This window comes from Anarhichas minor, unplaced genomic scaffold (genome assembly GCF_050575085.1).
Source record: "Anarhichas minor isolate MPS153535 unplaced genomic scaffold, ASM5057508v1 ptg000004l, whole genome shotgun sequence".
Classification (NCBI taxonomy): Eukaryota; Metazoa; Chordata; class Actinopteri; order Perciformes; family Anarhichadidae; genus Anarhichas; species Anarhichas minor.
In genome coordinates this window covers 4,897,006-4,914,805 of record NW_027466450.1, presented here as the reverse complement: position 1 = coordinate 4,914,805, position 17,800 = coordinate 4,897,006, and the positions used below count along the sequence as shown (strand labels likewise).

Genomic DNA, 17,800 nt, shown 5'->3' with positions numbered 1-17,800 from the left:
ATCCCCAGCTTCATCCCAGCTAACGTTGTTTAACAAGTCATTCTTCTCCGACCGTTAATTGGGTTGGACGTCTAGATTTACACAACTATCAAACACATTTTAAATTTAATTTGTGTGGTTTCTCACTGAGAAGCTATTTTTTCTTTAAATGTATGCATGGTGGTGGTTACAGAAATAACCATAGCACACAGCTCTTTATCTGAGCCTCAGTGTTGTTCTCTTTCTAATTCAGAAATGCAAACACATGAGTCAAAGGCGTCCAGTTTAATGTCCAGTTACTAAAAGTGACCACACATCTTCCAGCCAATCACAATCCAGATGTGTCAGTGGGCAGAGTTTTACTTTTTTAAGAATTGTATTATTTTGGTATGGCAACCATAATGCACAACGAAGACTTTTAACAATGTATTGTTGTCCTCGACTTCCTCCGGGTGTGATGGTCAGCCTCTTCTGTTTTGTTTTTCTAACAATAACAGAACTGATTGACAATCACTTCCCTCTCAGCTTTTATATTTATTCTATGTTGAAAACATTTTGCACAAATGAACCCTGATAGTTCTGTTTATTCCTGCTGCTGTTGGCCTTTAAAGATCAAAACATGGACTTCCACGTTTTTTTTGAATGTTGTATTTAACATGAATTAACTGGTTGATTATGGATCGTAATGTGATGAACAAAGTACTGAGATCCAGATTTGGCTTTCAAGAGTCTGATAGAAATATATTACAAAGAAGCTGTCTAACTTACTATTATCTGTGTAATGTAATTGCTGCAAAAAATGTATCTTCTCGAATTCTGTGAATTATTATGTGCATATATTTAATTAATTTGCAACATATGCTGTAAGTTTTCCATATTCTTCTTGATTTAATTTCTTTATTAAATTGTTAAAAAAATAAGATTGTCTCGAAGTTTTTTTTAAGTGAATTGGTTGCATCTCTACACGACCATTTTTGTCTACGAATTAAAAGCCAGAAATAAAGGACAGTTTAGCTTTAAGGCTTGTGAACAAACATTTATTACACACACACTATTAAAGGATAGATGCAGGTTTTTTCAAGTTTGTCTTAATACAATACTCTCATAACATTAAAAGACTTATTGTAGTCACTACAATCACTCACTTCAACCATTTGTTCTTGATTTTTAATTCCTGCATTGCATACATGCTCATTTCTACCATGTTTACTTGCTGGCATTCGTCCTCTTTAACGCCTCATTGAAACACTGGTGCGTTACTTGAAACATTGCAAGTCAATGTAATGGTATTTTTTTACATACTATATATTTCTACTCAGTATATTGTATTCATGCATAAGTCATTTTGCTCTGAACTTTGTTGAACTTCACCGTGTCTCTGTTGTGCAGAAGAAGAGTTCTCCCTTGCCTGTTCACAAAGATAACTAACTGTGTTCTATGAGAATGTTCCATGCCTTTGGGCCGCTTGTTTTGGTTGCTGACTGTTTCTTTTTGAATGTTGTTCCTATCAGTCTGAGACTGAAATGTCTGTAACATTGGCCATCGGCCCCCACCTTGGCTCATTCTGTATAAAGGAAGCTTGTTCACTTTTTTCGAGGTTTTTCCTCACTGAGACTGAACGCATTCTGTTGTGATGATTGAACCTTCTCTGCGCAGAGAATAAATACTTGAAAGACAACCTGGTTTTTGGTATTATGTATTTCAGCATTAAAAGATTCACGCAAAGCGGGTATAGGAATTTTTTCCACTACAATTGCTGTCACGAACAGGATCCCTTGTAAGATCGTCAGGAGCCAACAGGGATCGGTAAACTGGCCCTTCTGCCTCTACTTACCTCCAGACAAAATTATGAGAGAGGCCCGATCCCTGTCCTGATCGTCTTCTCTGGGATCCAATCGTGAGGGACCCGTTGAGTCCAAATAATTAATCATATTAGTTAAATTGATCCAGGAAGACCATATTGTGAGTCTGTATGCAAAAATGTCTGTTATTGTTGAAGTTGGGTTTTTTTATTTAGTTTTGTGGGTTTATTGTGGATGTTGGTTAACCTCGTATCCTAGCGTTTTTCTGGGCAGTGATGATTGGGTTACTGGAAAACAAGAGTCAGTGTTTAGCGTTGCATGTTGACATGAGTGTTTGACAGTGTAGACGCTAAGGACTGAAGTCCTTTGACCTAAGAGACTAACGGATAACTAAATGGATCAAGAGAGAAGGAGGACTGGTACAAGGATGAGTGTTTAGCGTTGCATGTTGCAGACCTTGGAGAGGGGTAGACGTTGTAAGCATTGGAGTCCTTGGACCTGGACTGGAACAGTAGAGGTGAGCGTTTGGTGTCTGCCTCAGAATATCTTGGGGTTAGGCAGTACGCGCTGGATTCCCTTGACCTAAGACACTAACAGAGAATTAAATGGGTCTAGACTAACTGGTTCAAACATCCGGCTGTATTCTAATGAGCCGTTAGTGTCACCTAGTGGAGAAAAAAGGTAACAACAATTACTCCTTTATACAATTTAGGCACTTAAAATGTGAACTTATTGTGGAACTTAAAGCTAAACTGTCCTTTATTTCTGGCTTTTGATTTGTAGACAAAAAAAAATGGTCGTGTGGAGATGCAACCTTTTCACTTAAAAAAAAACTTCGAGACAATCTTATTTTTTAAACAATTCAATAAAGAAATTAAATCAAGAATAATATGGAAAATGTATAGCACATGTTGCAAATTAACAACAAGGACTCAAGGAGGAAATATATGCACATAATAATTCACAGAATTCGAGAAGATACGTTTTTTCCAGCAATTACATTACACAGATAATAGTAAGTTAGACAGCTTGTTTGTAATATATTTCTATCAGACTCCTGAAAGCCAAATCTGGATCTCAATACTTTGTTCATCTCATTACGATCCATAATCAACCAGTTAATTCATGTTAAATACAACATTCAAAAAAAACGTGGAAGTCCATGTTTTGATCTTTAAAAAAAATAGCTTCTCAGTGAGAAACCACACAAATTGAATTTGAGATGTGTTTGATAGTTGTGTAAATCTAGACGGCCAAACCAATTAACGATCGGAGAAGAATGACTTGTTAAACAACGTTAGCTGGGATGAAGCTGGGGATGATTTCAACTACTTGGCCATGAACCAAAACCTGTCGGACAAAGAACATCCTGAGATGTAGTGGAGTAGTGTTTAGTGGCGGATTGAAAACCACCTCTATCAGATCTAGCGTCTGTGTCAGAGTGATATCTGGTTTATCCAAAGACGAGGATTGTAACCAATTAGATGTAGAGATACAATGGGAGCGACTTTTGCTCGCGCGAGACGGAATTCTGCTCGCGCGAGACGGAATTTTGCTCGCGGAGTGATGTAAAGGCGCTCACCAAAGTAAAATACGCGCGCGGCTGTTTGATTTTCGCATGGATCTCATTTGCGCTCTCGGATTTTGACAGTGATTTGCCTCCATAGAACTCGTCCTGCAAACTGTTGATGCTGAGACTCCAGGACCTTGACACCTTCATGTAGATGAAACAGGACGAAGGGCCTGAGAACAGTTCACAGTTCACAGAAGATAAAAGGGGAGTTGAGGGTTTGTTCTGGTTGAGAACGTCCATTCCAGCGTGATGTTGTGGTTCTCCTCTGCCTGATAGGAGCTCTGTGTCACATTCACTACAAATGATCCTGCTGAGGAGACAGAGAGGATGCACTGCTCGCATGTTGGATGCTTCCCCAAGATGAATAGAAGGCTATTCAGATATGAACAAGCTGTTCCTCCCTCTCTTTACTGTACTACCCACTCTGCTTTGTAAGGAATAAAGGTGTCTCCCTTTCATCTCCTGCTCCCAATACTGTTGCCTCTCCTGGTTTATTTTTTTCCAAACAATTTTATTTTGAAATAGTCTTACTTCCGGGTCACCTGGTGTCTCTCTTCAAAAGAAAAAACAAAAAAGGGATTTACAGGGATCTGTCTTTGGTGCTCTCGTATTTCTCTCGTATTTTGGTATTCAGGCAACAAAAACGTGAAAAGGCTGTGCTTTTCCGTTTTTGGTTTAAAACGGAAAACGAAAAAAAAAAATGGTATTTCTGTGTTTTCCGTTAAACGATCAAACAGACTCTAATCGCACAGACCAGCTTGGCTGGCTGACTGTGTTTCGGGGTGGAGGCTGGTTTTACCTCAGAGTAGAGGAAGAGTGGATCAGCTCTAGTAAACACAGGAACTAGGAGCAGCTACTGCGCGTGACCTCGTTATTTTACAGACAGAGTCTCGAACGAGCCTTTGATGGATGGAGCGCGCACATTCTCTGTTTAACTTTAAATATAAGCTATGGATGACGTGTTTCTTCAGGAGTACCACGATGCTTTTACTGGTGTTCACGTTCATCCTGAGCACAGATGTAGAAGGTATGTAGTCGAGGCGAAATGCTTCTTTTTCTTTAAGAACTGACGTCTTAGCCGAACGTTTGACTAGTTTAAAAATAGTCGAGTTACGTTTCATCTGTGTTGTGGAAGACTGACAACATTGGGGGGGGGGGGGCTTTTGACATTTTATTTGACAATAACTGAATAATCAGGTGTTAACACCGGCCTCGTGGCAGACAAAAGAGGGCACACACCGAGTCAGAATGCAAACAATAACCCGACGATGAACTAATTAACTGAAGCATGATCATGATATATGTAAAGATAGGAACTGCTCAGTACAGGGTTGTGTTTGTAACGTATTTTATATAATACTATTTGTATTTGCACTCTTCCTACTTTGTATTGTAACAGCTGCAGTTATTTCCATCGGCAATAGATAGACGGTGCGTCCAATCAGCGAGAAGGAATCCTGTCCCAATACATATCTACCTTTTCTGTTTTCAGTCTCAACTTTTTAGGAAATTTGGGTTTAGAAGTGTTTTAAGAAATCATAATAGAAGTGTTTAATGATTCATAATTAAGAAATCATAATTAGAAGTGTTTTGGAATACATAATTAGAAGATTCATAATTGTAGAAGTGATTTGTAGTTAGAAGTGTATCTTAGTAGCACCTTTATATCTGTTTGTGAAACTTGTGAAGTTTTTGCCAAAAGTTGCAAATCCTAATCTTTATATAGAATGTTTACCATAGAAGTGTTAAGCCATAAAAGACAGTCATTGAATGTATTAAACTGTGAAGAATAGCCAAGGGAAAGTCAGACTTCTAGACAGACATTTGCAGGTTGTACCCGTGCGAGGGTTTTCGGAAGCCTGACGCCAGGAGGAGGCAACCGAAATTAGCCAATAGGAATTAAGATGGACAAAAAGGAGGGGATTTCAAACTGTAAGAGGAAGTGCTGGAAAGGAATTCTCTCTCTTTCTCCTCAGCTCTGAGCCTGGAAACATCTGTGTTTCCAGGCTGAGTCGCGAGTGAATAGCTTTTCCGTGCGGATCATATATTATATATTCTGTTAGTAGTGTACTTCATTCTGTAATTGTATTAGCTTCAGTAGGATTAAATACTTTTTAATTGTAAACCAGTTTATGGTAGATTTATTAAGAAGCAACTCTACTGTAAAACAACAGTGGAGCGTGCTCTCCGGCCTTCTCTCGGTGGGGAAGATTTCAGCCTCCACAACTTAAAGAAATTGTTTTTTCTTTTTTGCTGTTGTGTTTCCTGAAATGTAGTGTTTTGTGAAATGTCATCGTGTTTTCTGAATAGACGTGTTTTGACCCTCAGGGCCACCATACCTATCATCCTTTGTCTCCACAATCACAAATTCAAGAGTGCAACGTGCAAATTATTGGTCTAATGTTTGCTGACGTTAATTTATTGGACAGTAAAGTCTGTTGACGGATGGCGTTGCGTTACGGGACAAGTTGAGCCAGGTTCAGCGTCACGCCTCTGCTGTGCCAGCAAAGTGGTGTCATTGAGATGAATGTGAACGTTACACTGTTTAGAGTACGCCTAAACTACGTCTACGTTTCCAAAACATCATTATTTTGCGGAAGCCTCAAATTCCCACTCGACTCTAAACTCAAAGCCAGCGTGGGTTTTTGCTCAGGGCTGATGTGAATGCTTCCATACACTCTGAACCACAATGTAATGTATATTTGCCTGATGAGATTTTCTGCACCTTACAGCTCTCCAGCTGATTGGCGGAAACATGATCGTGGTGCTTGGAGGGACGACCATCTTACCCTGCAAACTCATCCTCACTAAGGAGCCCGTCACCCAGATATCATGGCGGAAGGAACCTCAGACTGACAATTTCCTCACAATCTTGTCTGCAACTGGACCACAATTTATCAACGGACATGATAAACGATTTGAATTTATTGGGAACTTTAAGGACAGCAATGGATCTCTACGGTTATCCAATATCACATTGACAGATGAAGCCACCTACATGTGCATCTTCACTTTGTTCCCCAGCGGAAATGTCCAGACGGAGATAGATCTAAACCTGCTTGGTATAATGCATTGTATTAAACATGTGTGAGAGATAGAGAATAGTGTTGACCTTAATGCTCGCATGTTGACTTCTCTTATTCACTGTTACTCTCCTAGTGCCTCCGGTCACAAGCCTGAAGGATAATCATCCTACTTTGGGTGATGAAGAGGTTTCCCTCGTTACTTGCATGGCTGCTGGTTCCAAGCCTCCTGCAAAGGTGCAATGGCTCACTGATGCTTTGGGAGAAAAACTGAGGCCAACAACCAACGTCACCCAGCATGCCAACGGTACGACGACCACAGTCAGCACGCTGTTTGGAGTTCCTACCAGAGAAATCAACAATCACTTGGTCATGTGTGCCATCACCGTTCCAGACATGTCGAAAGAAGAAAGCCTGCCCTTCACCATACAGATCTACTGTGAGTATACAAATATCACTTACTTACTTATAGTATAATAAATTAAATTAAATTATGTAGTTGATCATTCTTGTTCATTTTATCATTGTGGATCTAAGAGTTTCTCAGTTATTAAATTGATTTAATTGTTTGAACAGTGGATAAAGACAGTTTGCATGTTCACTCCCACTTGTGTTCTCAGCTGTTTAGGCTGATTGGGGCTCTGCTGTGGCTGAAGGTGCTCAAAGCTATTCTCTGGGTGGACAGAGACTAGGGCAGACTCATTCACTAATACTTCTATAATAATAGAATACAATCATCTTTATTTTCATTATTCAGGTACAATGAAATATCGCTACGGCAGTAAAAGCAGAAAGAAAGTTAAATTAAAGTCACAGAGGAAGAGAACCTTCTGTCTGTAATATTGTGTGTACAAAACATCTGTGAACTCTTAAGGATAATCAACAGTTTTAGTCGTGACATCCCTGCTGTTATGACCTCTCCCCTTGTCTCGTGGTTTTCTTACTTTGCAATACTGTTTCTTCATGTTTCTAAGCAGGGCAAGAAAGACAAGGGTCAGGACAAAGATGAGGACAGAATAAAGACAAAGAGCATCAGGCCAGGAAGTGAGAGAGCAAAACGCTTTCTCAGGTCATTGATCCAGGGAAGTAGAAGCGTAGGCAGTATTATAAGCTCGCTAGCTTTCTTGCTGGCTAGCTTGTGAGCCAGCTAACAACACAGCACATTGAGCACAGACATACAGTAGCAGGGCTGGGCTGGAATGTTTGGCTGGAGTCTGGAGCCAAGTCGAGGTCCTTGAGATAAACATGCATTCATGATTGCACAGCTGCTCGCAATTTACAACATATCTGTGAAATTTGCAAGAAAAATGAGGAATGCCCCATTTTGGTTATCAGTGTGCTAAAGTCTATTTTCATAATAGAAGGCCTAAACTAAAACACCTATTATCTAATCTAGCTATGCAGCAAATAATCTCTTGTCTGTCTGTGTGTGGGAAAGTCCTTTGCATACCCTGAGAACTGTTCATTTCATACTTGGTGGGTGCGTTGCTGTGCAGTTCATTGACTGCAGTTCACTTTTTGATCCTTGATGCTGGATACTCTAACGTTACAACCGAACTCTTCGTCACTTCACTGGAGTAAATGAGCAATCAAAGGCTGATAATGTGTTCAACTAATGAAATTAATCAGCTGCAGTATTTCAAGTGGTTAGATTTCACACGTGATCCAGACTGCAGGGAACTGTACCAGAGCTCACTGGAGGTAAACACATAACCACTGTTTGTCATTTTGTGGTGGTCCACGCCAACATTTTTTGACTACCATAACCAGGGGAGTGTTCTCTAATCCACCCAAGAGGGAAAACGCCTTAAAATAACTGCAAGAATTGGAGCATAGAAGTTTATCTTTGGGAACAGTTCTGTAAGAGTACAAATTAAATCTATACTCAGAAGTCCACATACTAGCTTTCCAACGGCATCACATGAGCTTCAGTCAGCTGAGTTAAAGTGTCGTCACACAATGTGAGTGAGTAACTTGAGTCACGTTATAGCATGTGACTGGTTGCATCTTCAGCTTGGAGGTAATCAAAATCATCAACCAGGAATCAGTGGATGGTCGGAGAAAGATCCAGAAGCTGTTTCTGGACATGTTGGTGCCCTACGCTGGACATCCATTTGGGCCCTTAAGGGGATTGATCTTTGCATTATAATGTTTAATGATAATTGTATAATTCAAGGATATTTGAGTTCATTTTACTCCATCTCTTTTCACATAACCAAAGCATCACACTTAACTCTGAAAGCTAATAAGTGTTTTTTAAATTTAGATTATTTTGTTGCACTAGAGAAGAACATCTATGAAAACAATTAAGACATTGACCAAACAAGAATTAAGACACTATTGGAAAAAAAAGAATAACATGTTGTTTTTTTCAAAAGACTACTTGGTGGAATTTGGTTGCCAAAGCAGAATGAAAAAGGACAACAACTCTATAACAGACAACAGCTCAATGCCAGTAACAAAACCAATGTGCACTGGAAGCTGTTTAGCAGCCTAAATAGTACGCTGCCATCTTGTTGAGCACAATGGAGCCTTGGTTTTGGCAGTTTACTCACACGGACATCTCAACTCCTGTTCCTGGTGGAATTCCCCCTCCATCCCTCAATGCAAACAGGACACTGTTGATCCACCATTTGCATGAGATAATGACGAACCTTGTCTGCAGGCTGCGCCTGCAGGCTCCACCATGAAAGACTCCTGTATCCTGTTTCAACTGTCTATTGTCACTCATTGAAGCATTGCTGTGTGATCACCTTGACCTTGATTTACCACTCTGTCATAGTGTTGAGGAACAGATGCCTCTGAAAGTCAGACACCAGTGATCTCTCAAATGCAGCTAACTGAGGAGCTCTTACAGCTGTAGTGTTCAAGGTCTTTGTCAATTGTAGATATTTCTATATCTCCCCCCCCCCCCCCCCCCCCCCAAGTATTCTAATCCAAAATGTCCTTGAAACTAATTAACATGTCAAACCAGGTGTCCTTGAAAGCAAGCCAACACTGTATCAGTACATGAGATCTTGATCCTCAATATTCTTCTGATATACTGTTATATTAATATTTTGTCAGTTACAGCAATAACACACCTCATTCCTTCTCCCTGTCTCTCGCAGTCTCACCCATTGAAGTGACCATCATTAAAAGATCGGAGGATTCATTTGAATGCGTGACAGAAGCCAACCCAAAAGCAGATGTTACCTGGAGCAGGTGCAGTGGCTTGAATGAACCGGTTTCAGTGCAAACAAAGCTGTGTTTATCTTTCACCTTGAAACATCGTTTGGTTTGTTTTACTCACAACCTTTGTACAAAGGTGAGAAGGTTGTTCCAAACATCATTTGTAAGTGCTCCGTTGTTTTACTTGAAATTCTAGAGACGCATAACAAAGAAACGTTTAAATGGCTTTGAAATTTATTTTTAAAAAGTAATATTTAAAGCTGAGTGTGATGACTTGGCACATTAGCGGCACTCTGGAGAGGAAGTCAGAGACGGGAAGTCAAGAATTAATCTTTAGCTCGCTGCTGGTGTTCGCAGAAGAGTGATAGTAAGAAAACTTAACATTAACAATTGCCTTTTTTTGTAAATACCTCAGTCCATGCTGAAATTCCCTGAATAGTAGTAAAATGATATAATCTTTTCTTCTTTGACCTCTTTTGGTCACCAAACAACACCGTAAAACACACGCCACTATTTGAGAATGTATGGTATATTTACATGTATTAATTATTATCACAGAGAACTAGAGGTTTCAGCTTAGAGCTCTTCAGCACAGGCTGTTCTGCCTTTTATGAGCTTTTATTGACTTACAGTGAGGCCGTTGCTAATAGAAACAATGTACATAAAACTAAAACGGGAAGCATGGACTGCAACCCTGTTATAGAATATTAGACGTTAGATGTCATCAGTCAGCTGCACCAAGAAAACAAAGATTATATAGATTTAGATAGACATTTAGCTTGTTAAATGTAAAAAAGAAAGCAAAGATATTTTGTAATATAGCAAAATCTGAATTTGTAACCACAGCCAATAGTGTAGTACCGTCATTAAATTGCTAGCTTATTCCTCAGACCATGGCGCCATTTCTTGATTTTCGTACCTTTTGTTGTTGCTTAATACATTAATACTATTTCTCATTTAAATGTTAATCTTCAATCATCACACTGTATGTGTGTTGTAGCATTACAGAATGATGATCATAAATCAATGAATGTAGGACTTTGGGTCACATTTCTGGCCACCAGGTGATCGTAAGTCCATCATTCAGTTTCTTTTCAGCTCTGTTTTTGATCTCCAACTTCTATATACAAAATATTTGTATATGTCCAGTATATTTTCAGTTTTTTCCTGTCATGCAAGCAAGCGCCATCAGTGAAAACGGGTCCGCAACTCACTTTTGGGTCGCGACCCACCAGTTGAGAATTACTGGTTTACATGATATTCACCTTTGTTTCTTTAAAACACATTTAATACTTGACTTATTTCTTTACAGGGCTTGTATAAAGGGAGTTAAGTAGTTTATGAATATGATATATGAGTTTACAGTTGATTACAATTACTAAAAAGTATTGTGCAGGTTTGTGTCTTTTTGCGAGTTACATTTGTCTTCTTGCTTCTTATCAGTACTTTTTTTTTGTAATGGGATTTCGGCGAATACTGCATCGAACAGTTCGTTGAGCATAAACTTGCTCGTAGCTCGCGTGCCATTTATGGAGGCTCGCGCCCATGGTGCCACCCGCGACTATAAACAAAGCTTTATTGGATTTTTGTGTCAGCAAAGAAGAGTTTTATTCATCAGCAGCTTAGGTGGTGGGGTCGTTCGCTCAACTACTGTTTCCAAAGCCAAGAGTGAACTCGGAACCTCAACTTTTAGGCCAAAATGGACAAGAAGTTGTTAAAGGGCAAACTCCATCTGCCGATGAAGATCATGTGATTAAAAAAGCTACCAAATGGACCATGTGGTCAGAATACATAATGATGTGTGATGAGATATTTAGCCACAGTTTACTGTTTATCATTAGTCTGCTCTTCACACTCAGACCTTCTCCTCCTACCAATGCTGCCTGTGAGGTTAGAAAGCACAATCATAAATTGAAGAAATAGTTTGGAAAATCACGACGTGTTAACTGGTGAGCTTCTGAGGTGCTGGTAGGCAGAAGGGATTAAGAACTAATTATTCAAATTTGGCAAAACTCAACATGTTTCTGACTTATGTTTGTAAGTCTTTATTTAGCTGTCTGCTGAGCCTTGTTTGTCTGTTTCAGATCCGAGCAGTCGATGCCTCAGTCTACCGTCAGAGTAGAGGGTGCAACGCTACAGTTTCTGAGCATGACCTCTGACCTGAATGGCCTCTACCAGTGTGAAGCATCGAACCTATATGGAAGAAAACACAGCTACATGTATGTGCATGTGACTTCTGGTGAGTTCAGGTGTGATTTGGCTTTGTGTTTTTGTCAATTGTGTTAGTATGTTCTTTACATTTGTTCCTGTTCTGTGTTTCTGTGTTTGAGTCTGTTGTGGATGTTGCAGAGATTGCACCAAAATTAATTGATATAGGTAAACCTATGGGCTCCTGTGGAGACGCCCGGACACCAACGCCTGCAGTTGAATCTTAGCATGTATTTGAAAACCAGGACACACTGGAGAATTTAATGTACATCACATTTGGCTGTGGAATGCCTTTTGTATCCGTCCAGAAGCTGAAAAAGCTGACTTGAGCCTGCTTACCCAGCAACCCGGACAATTGGAAGGAAACGCTACCCACCCAATGAATCACAGGAAATGATTCAAGTCTACGAATAAAACTGCCTAAAGGTCAAAGCATGTCCTGACAACGGCATCCCGACCACAGCAATGTTGCAGAAGCGGAGCGCAGACCATCTGGTTCCCCTCCAGGTTAACATTGTTAGCTCTCTTTAAAAAAGAAACACAAACACGGGGAACCTGCTTCCACTAGTTAATAATGTTGGGAGATGTTTTTTACAGCAGACATTTTGGCTTGTTGGAGCAGGAGAAGCTCAGCTGCGCTGGTATTATTGATATTATTAAAACTGACTCATTTAGATGAGCATGTCTCAGGGTCCTGGTATTGGGCTCCCTCACAGTCCTGGCTGGAAACGAGATGTAACTGAGCCTTCATATATATCATTTCCTAATTAGTCAAGTGAATAAAACATACTAAATAAATACATATGAAAATGTTAATTACACATTATATTAATGTATGGTACAATATGTCTAAGCATTTAAAAGAATGCATTACAACGTGTCTGTATGCTATGATCCTTTCAAGAGTCTTACTCCACTACACATCAAAGTGAAGTATGACCAAGTTGCACACTGAAATTTAAAGCTGGACATTCGATCAATCATCGATCAGTAAATCACTAATCACAGAGACAAATTGTTGCTCATTAAAGCAGCCAGAAACACACAGTAACCAGGTATTATTTCCTCTCTGTGTATTAAAAACCCAGAGCTCCTAGTCTGACCGTATCTGAGAGGAGCTGAGAGGCCACTGGTTTGTCACAAACTGGGTAGAATAAACTACATTTGACTAGAATGCATATCAGTTGTTCCTGTTACTGTATTCTTCTTGTGTCCTGTCTCCCTACAGCCTGCACTGCATGTTGGATCTTATTTGGGCTTTTGCTTTTCATGATCGCCATTGGAGTCGCTGCATTGTGGTACTCGTATAAAACCGGGAAATGTCTAAGGTACCGAGTACAGTAGTACTGCACACACTTAAGTTTAATATACAGTACGACTGCTAAGTATATAAAGGTATGTTTTATATATTATGGAAATGTTTTATTGTGTGTTAACAGGGGACAGGAGAGAAGAGGACACAGGTGGAGGGAGGTTGAAGGTCCTAACAGCTTCTAGCACACATGAAGAAGCAGCAGCAGCAGAACCACTACAACCTGAGGTAGACGAAAAATATATAATATTTAATTTGTTAGAGTGCATTCAGGCTGTTTTATTACCCTCAAGTTATTAACCTTATTATTACAGGTTTTTTATATTATGCCTTAATATAAACTACAACAACTATCTCTATTATTTTGTATAAGTGTTTGTTTTCTGTATTACAGCTGTTTTTTTCAGTTTCGTGCCTTTCTTAAATGTTCTTTCAGCAGATATGTTAAGTTAAAACTCTTTGCAGACCCATTTAGAATTAAGTGCATGATTTTAATAAAATGTCTCAAATTGTCTGCCATAGGCATCTGTTTGATATGCGTGGAAGCAACAAGCTGGAAGACAGTTGGCTTATTGTGCAGGCCGCTAACATTCCTGAAGCAGCTGGTTCCTGAACAGATGCAGCTCTACAAGACAACATCTACTGCTAATATCAATGATGCCATTAAATGCCAAAGTAACAAAATGAAGATTGAAAACTGTAAGTAGAGATGTCGAACAAAAGTTGTAACAGTGTTATCTATTAGAGCGTGGCTTTAACCGTTTGTGGCAGCTTCATCATTTACAGCATGTTTTCCCACCAACAGCATTAACTGCTGATGATAGCAGGATTATGAAGCATGTTTTCATGCACACAAGAAACTAGGTGACTGGCCAAGAAATGATTCATGAGAAATTTGAATAGAAAAACTTGAGATTATGGAATGAAAACCTGCGAGTATCGTGAAAAGAACACGTGCAAATAGACAAAACACAGATAAATTAAGCAACACATTTCTCTACTTGCGTTTGTTTTCACTAATTGCAGTGCTTCTAAAGTGGTGATGATTCATTTTAATTAATTTTACTTTGTTTGTGACCTGTGCTTTTAAAGTAGAGAAGATCTTATATTCAGAGTGTTCTGCATTCAACTCTCTGCCACCATAGAATACAGTTTAAAACTGAAACTACTGTTTGTATAATGACTGGACATACGACACACACTTTATTTTGCAGATGTGTTTTCTTTGTATTTAAACTTTGTGTTAATCTGTACCATGATGGGTCTGTAAATTATCCCAAAATAGGGCAAATCAGTAACCTAGATGACAAGTACAGAAATGACCCACCACGATTTGGAGAAATAACATTTTCTATTGGACTACTGCCTCCTGTAGAATCTGCTGAGTTTGGTTTCTGACTTTGGTTGTTTTATTAGATTGTTGCTTAGAGATTTGTCATTGACTCGTATTCATCCGAGACAACATTTGGTGTCTGTCTAATTCTTTACATACTTTCAGATTTGTCTATATTTCTCAAGTGTTATTCCATTATCTTAGTTTTCCATTACATTTTCTCATGAATTATTTCCTGAACCTCATGCCATGCATATATATGTATATATTGTCCTTCATTTTCATCGACACCAAGTGTCACAAAATATTGTCCCGACAATGTTTACGGTGACACTATAACCTTTGACTGCTGACATCTCTTTACAGAGGACACACATTAGTCAGTAGCTTTACTCTATTTTGGAATTCCTTCTAAAGGACTTGTTGGAGCCATAATGTAGTTTTTGTTGTTTTCTTATGTCTTTGAGGGAAACATGGGGTGTGTACACATGCAGTCCTGACATTGAACAGTGGGTGGCACCTTAACCTGAATGTGCATATATGTAAGTGCCTGGTAATGAGGATCAGGTGTGTGTGTGGACGGGACGCTAACAGTTTTTTGACCGTGTCAAGGTGTCGTGTCAAGGTGCCGTGTCAAGGTAGCGTGTCAGCCGGCATGTGAGCTAGTTTCAAGGGCTTATACTATCCTCTAAAGTATCCTGTATTCTGTTACGGTGCCAATATGTATTTGAATAAAAGGATCAACGGATCTAAAGAAAGACAGCGCATTGGACATTGAAATATTTGTGGAACACGCGTCCGAACAAGTTCTCCCGTTCGCCCCCCAGTGGCTTTAAAATGGATATTTGTTAAAGTCACTACAGGAGTGTATCTGAGTCATCACTTATCTCACATGGTTCTTTGTTTTGGTTATTATTTGTAATAACAATGCCAGCCAGGCAGGCTTTCATCTTTCCAACATCAGTGTTACTCGGTCGTATTTTGATATCTGTGGTTACTGTATAATGTAAAACCGATTGAACTCAAAAGTCAGCAACAGGATTTTATGACATATTCAACTTTGGTGAAAGTCAAAATTAAGCTCTATGTTACAAACACTGCAAAACGATTTTTCTATCATTTTAAAAGTTGCACTTTATCTCCAAAATGTCTGTTTTTGTTTCTGTATGTCAACAACTTAACTGATCAGAGAAGAGAACACTCATCCTGGTCCACAGCGGATATGTTCATGTTTAGACCAAGGCTCATTCTTTATTCAGTGCAGTGAAACCTGTGTTAAGCAGTTGGACTAAGAGTCTACAGCCATGCGACTGGCAATCCCTTAATGGTGCTAGCATGGCTAAAAATGATTATTCGGGGTGAAAAAGTAATATTACATTTGTAATCAATCAGTTACTGTCAAGCCAATTCTCCCTGACCCAAAAATATCTTTCTTTTTTTCTGTGTGTGTGTGTGTGTGGGGGTGTGTTTGCTCTAGTCACCTTTAGGTAACATTTCACCGTTTTTGTTACTGTTTATGGTAAACATTTCTTTTTTTCAAAATGAAAATTCTGCCCCTTTTTTTGTTGATCAGTGTTGATGGTAAATGTTGTCCATTAAAGCAATAAATCTCTTAGTTCGTGCTATATTGACCAAGAAAGCTACCTCTACCAGAAGGCATTGCGCTCAAGCTACTGACGCGCAGCCACAAGATAGAGTAGCCGAGTTGTGCCTATACCTTTGCAGGTAATAAAATAAAAACATGGAGGCTGCTTAGAACCAACCAGCGTGAACCAAGGAGACAGAAACTATTTAATATCGTCCATATTGTCAACAGCAGTGTCACTCCTTCCATTTTTTTTTCCATTCTTTCTGGAGAGCCCTGCTGCATTTCTCCAGCGGTATATGGTTTGAATAAAGACGGCTGAAATCTGACTCAGCCAAAACACTGAAAACGGTATCCCGGTCCATAACATCCTCTGTACTTATATTTTGGGATGCCATTTAAACTGTTGGAAATGTAACGAGTTGCAATACAAGCGAAGAGAAGGAAGTTCTGTTGTTGTGCATTGATTTTTTTTTAAAGTTTTATTCACACAATAGAACTTACTGCAGGTCTAGAGGTAAGCGCCCCCTTGCCGAGTCTTGTGAATGTGACTTCAAACTGAAGTGAAACCTGATAAAAGTATTTTTTTTTTTTTTAAAGGCTTGTGAACAAAGTAGGTTTTTTTTAATACAATACTCTCATAACATTAAAAGACTTATTGTAGTCACTACAATCACTCACTTCAACCAGAGCGGGGTCGGTTTTGTATGGACACCAAATGACCTTAATGAAAATAATTTGCTCACTGAACAGATTCAGGTGTTTGCTAACAATTTATTAAGTTCTTTAGATCCCAACCTAAACGTAAAAGGCACAATTTTATTAAATATACAAGGAGTGCATTTCCCCATAATTCTGCCTATTCTGGACGGTTAGGACACCATGTTCTGGGCTTCCAAAATATCATTTTAATTGAAACATTTGCTGTCTAAACTTGAACACCTTCTATTTACAATGTCTCCTGTTTACAGATTTCTTTGACAAAAATAAAACCGAGTCAAAAATCTAATTGGATACCATACTTCTTTCCGACTATAGCTAAAACTGTCCCCATGTTCCCACCGACCACTCTACCCGGCTAGAAAACATTGCTGACAAACAAGGAGCGAATCTGCCAAAGTTGCAGAGGAGGAACATTTTCTTCATTGTTCAGATTGTGTGAACTACACATTGTCCGAAGGGAGGAAGGTGTGATCTTGAAGGACAGTTTGTTTCTGCCTTCCATTGCTTGAGGGAAACTGACTGATCAGCATTTGTATCCTTTTGTTGCTTTATTTGTAATGTTTCTTATATTCTACATGGTTAAACATTACTCATCAAATGACCAGGTTAGTGAAAAGCTTCACATAGGGATGGACCGAGGGAATTTGGACTCATAACCTCAGTATTTCTAAAGTTGACGTTTTGTGTGGATGAAATGTGTCTCTCTTTCCAACATCTCTTGTTTCCTATTTGGCTTTACACTGAACTTCATGCTGAACAGGCCAGAGATTGCATTGAGCCTCTTGAAGTACCGACTTGCTTGGGATTCGTCCTGTATTCTGCACAGCTGTTTGGTTGGAGGGGAGCCACCTGTATGGAGAGAAAATACAAATAAACACACTATTACTCCAAGAAACAAAAGAGCGGATGGGAGGGAAATGGGGGAGATTGCAAAGAAATGCTTTTTGAGACATTAGGACGTAATAGTTTGAGTAATGAAAAAGTTCTTCTGACCTCTTTCCCCAACTGAACATGATACTGGACATAACTCAGGGTCTTGCTGTCCTGGTCCTGGTTTGGGATGTTGGTCCGGCTTTTTGATGCGGAAATAA

At 39.3% G+C, this 17,800-nt stretch overlaps 1 pseudogene; it reads left to right on the top strand.

Annotated features, from left to right (window-relative positions):
• The first annotated feature begins 4,160 nt into the window (after positions 1–4,160).
• On the top strand, positions 4,161–16,026 carry LOC142966868 (poliovirus receptor-like; annotated as a pseudogene).
• Positions 16,027–17,800: the final 1,774 nt, after the last annotated feature.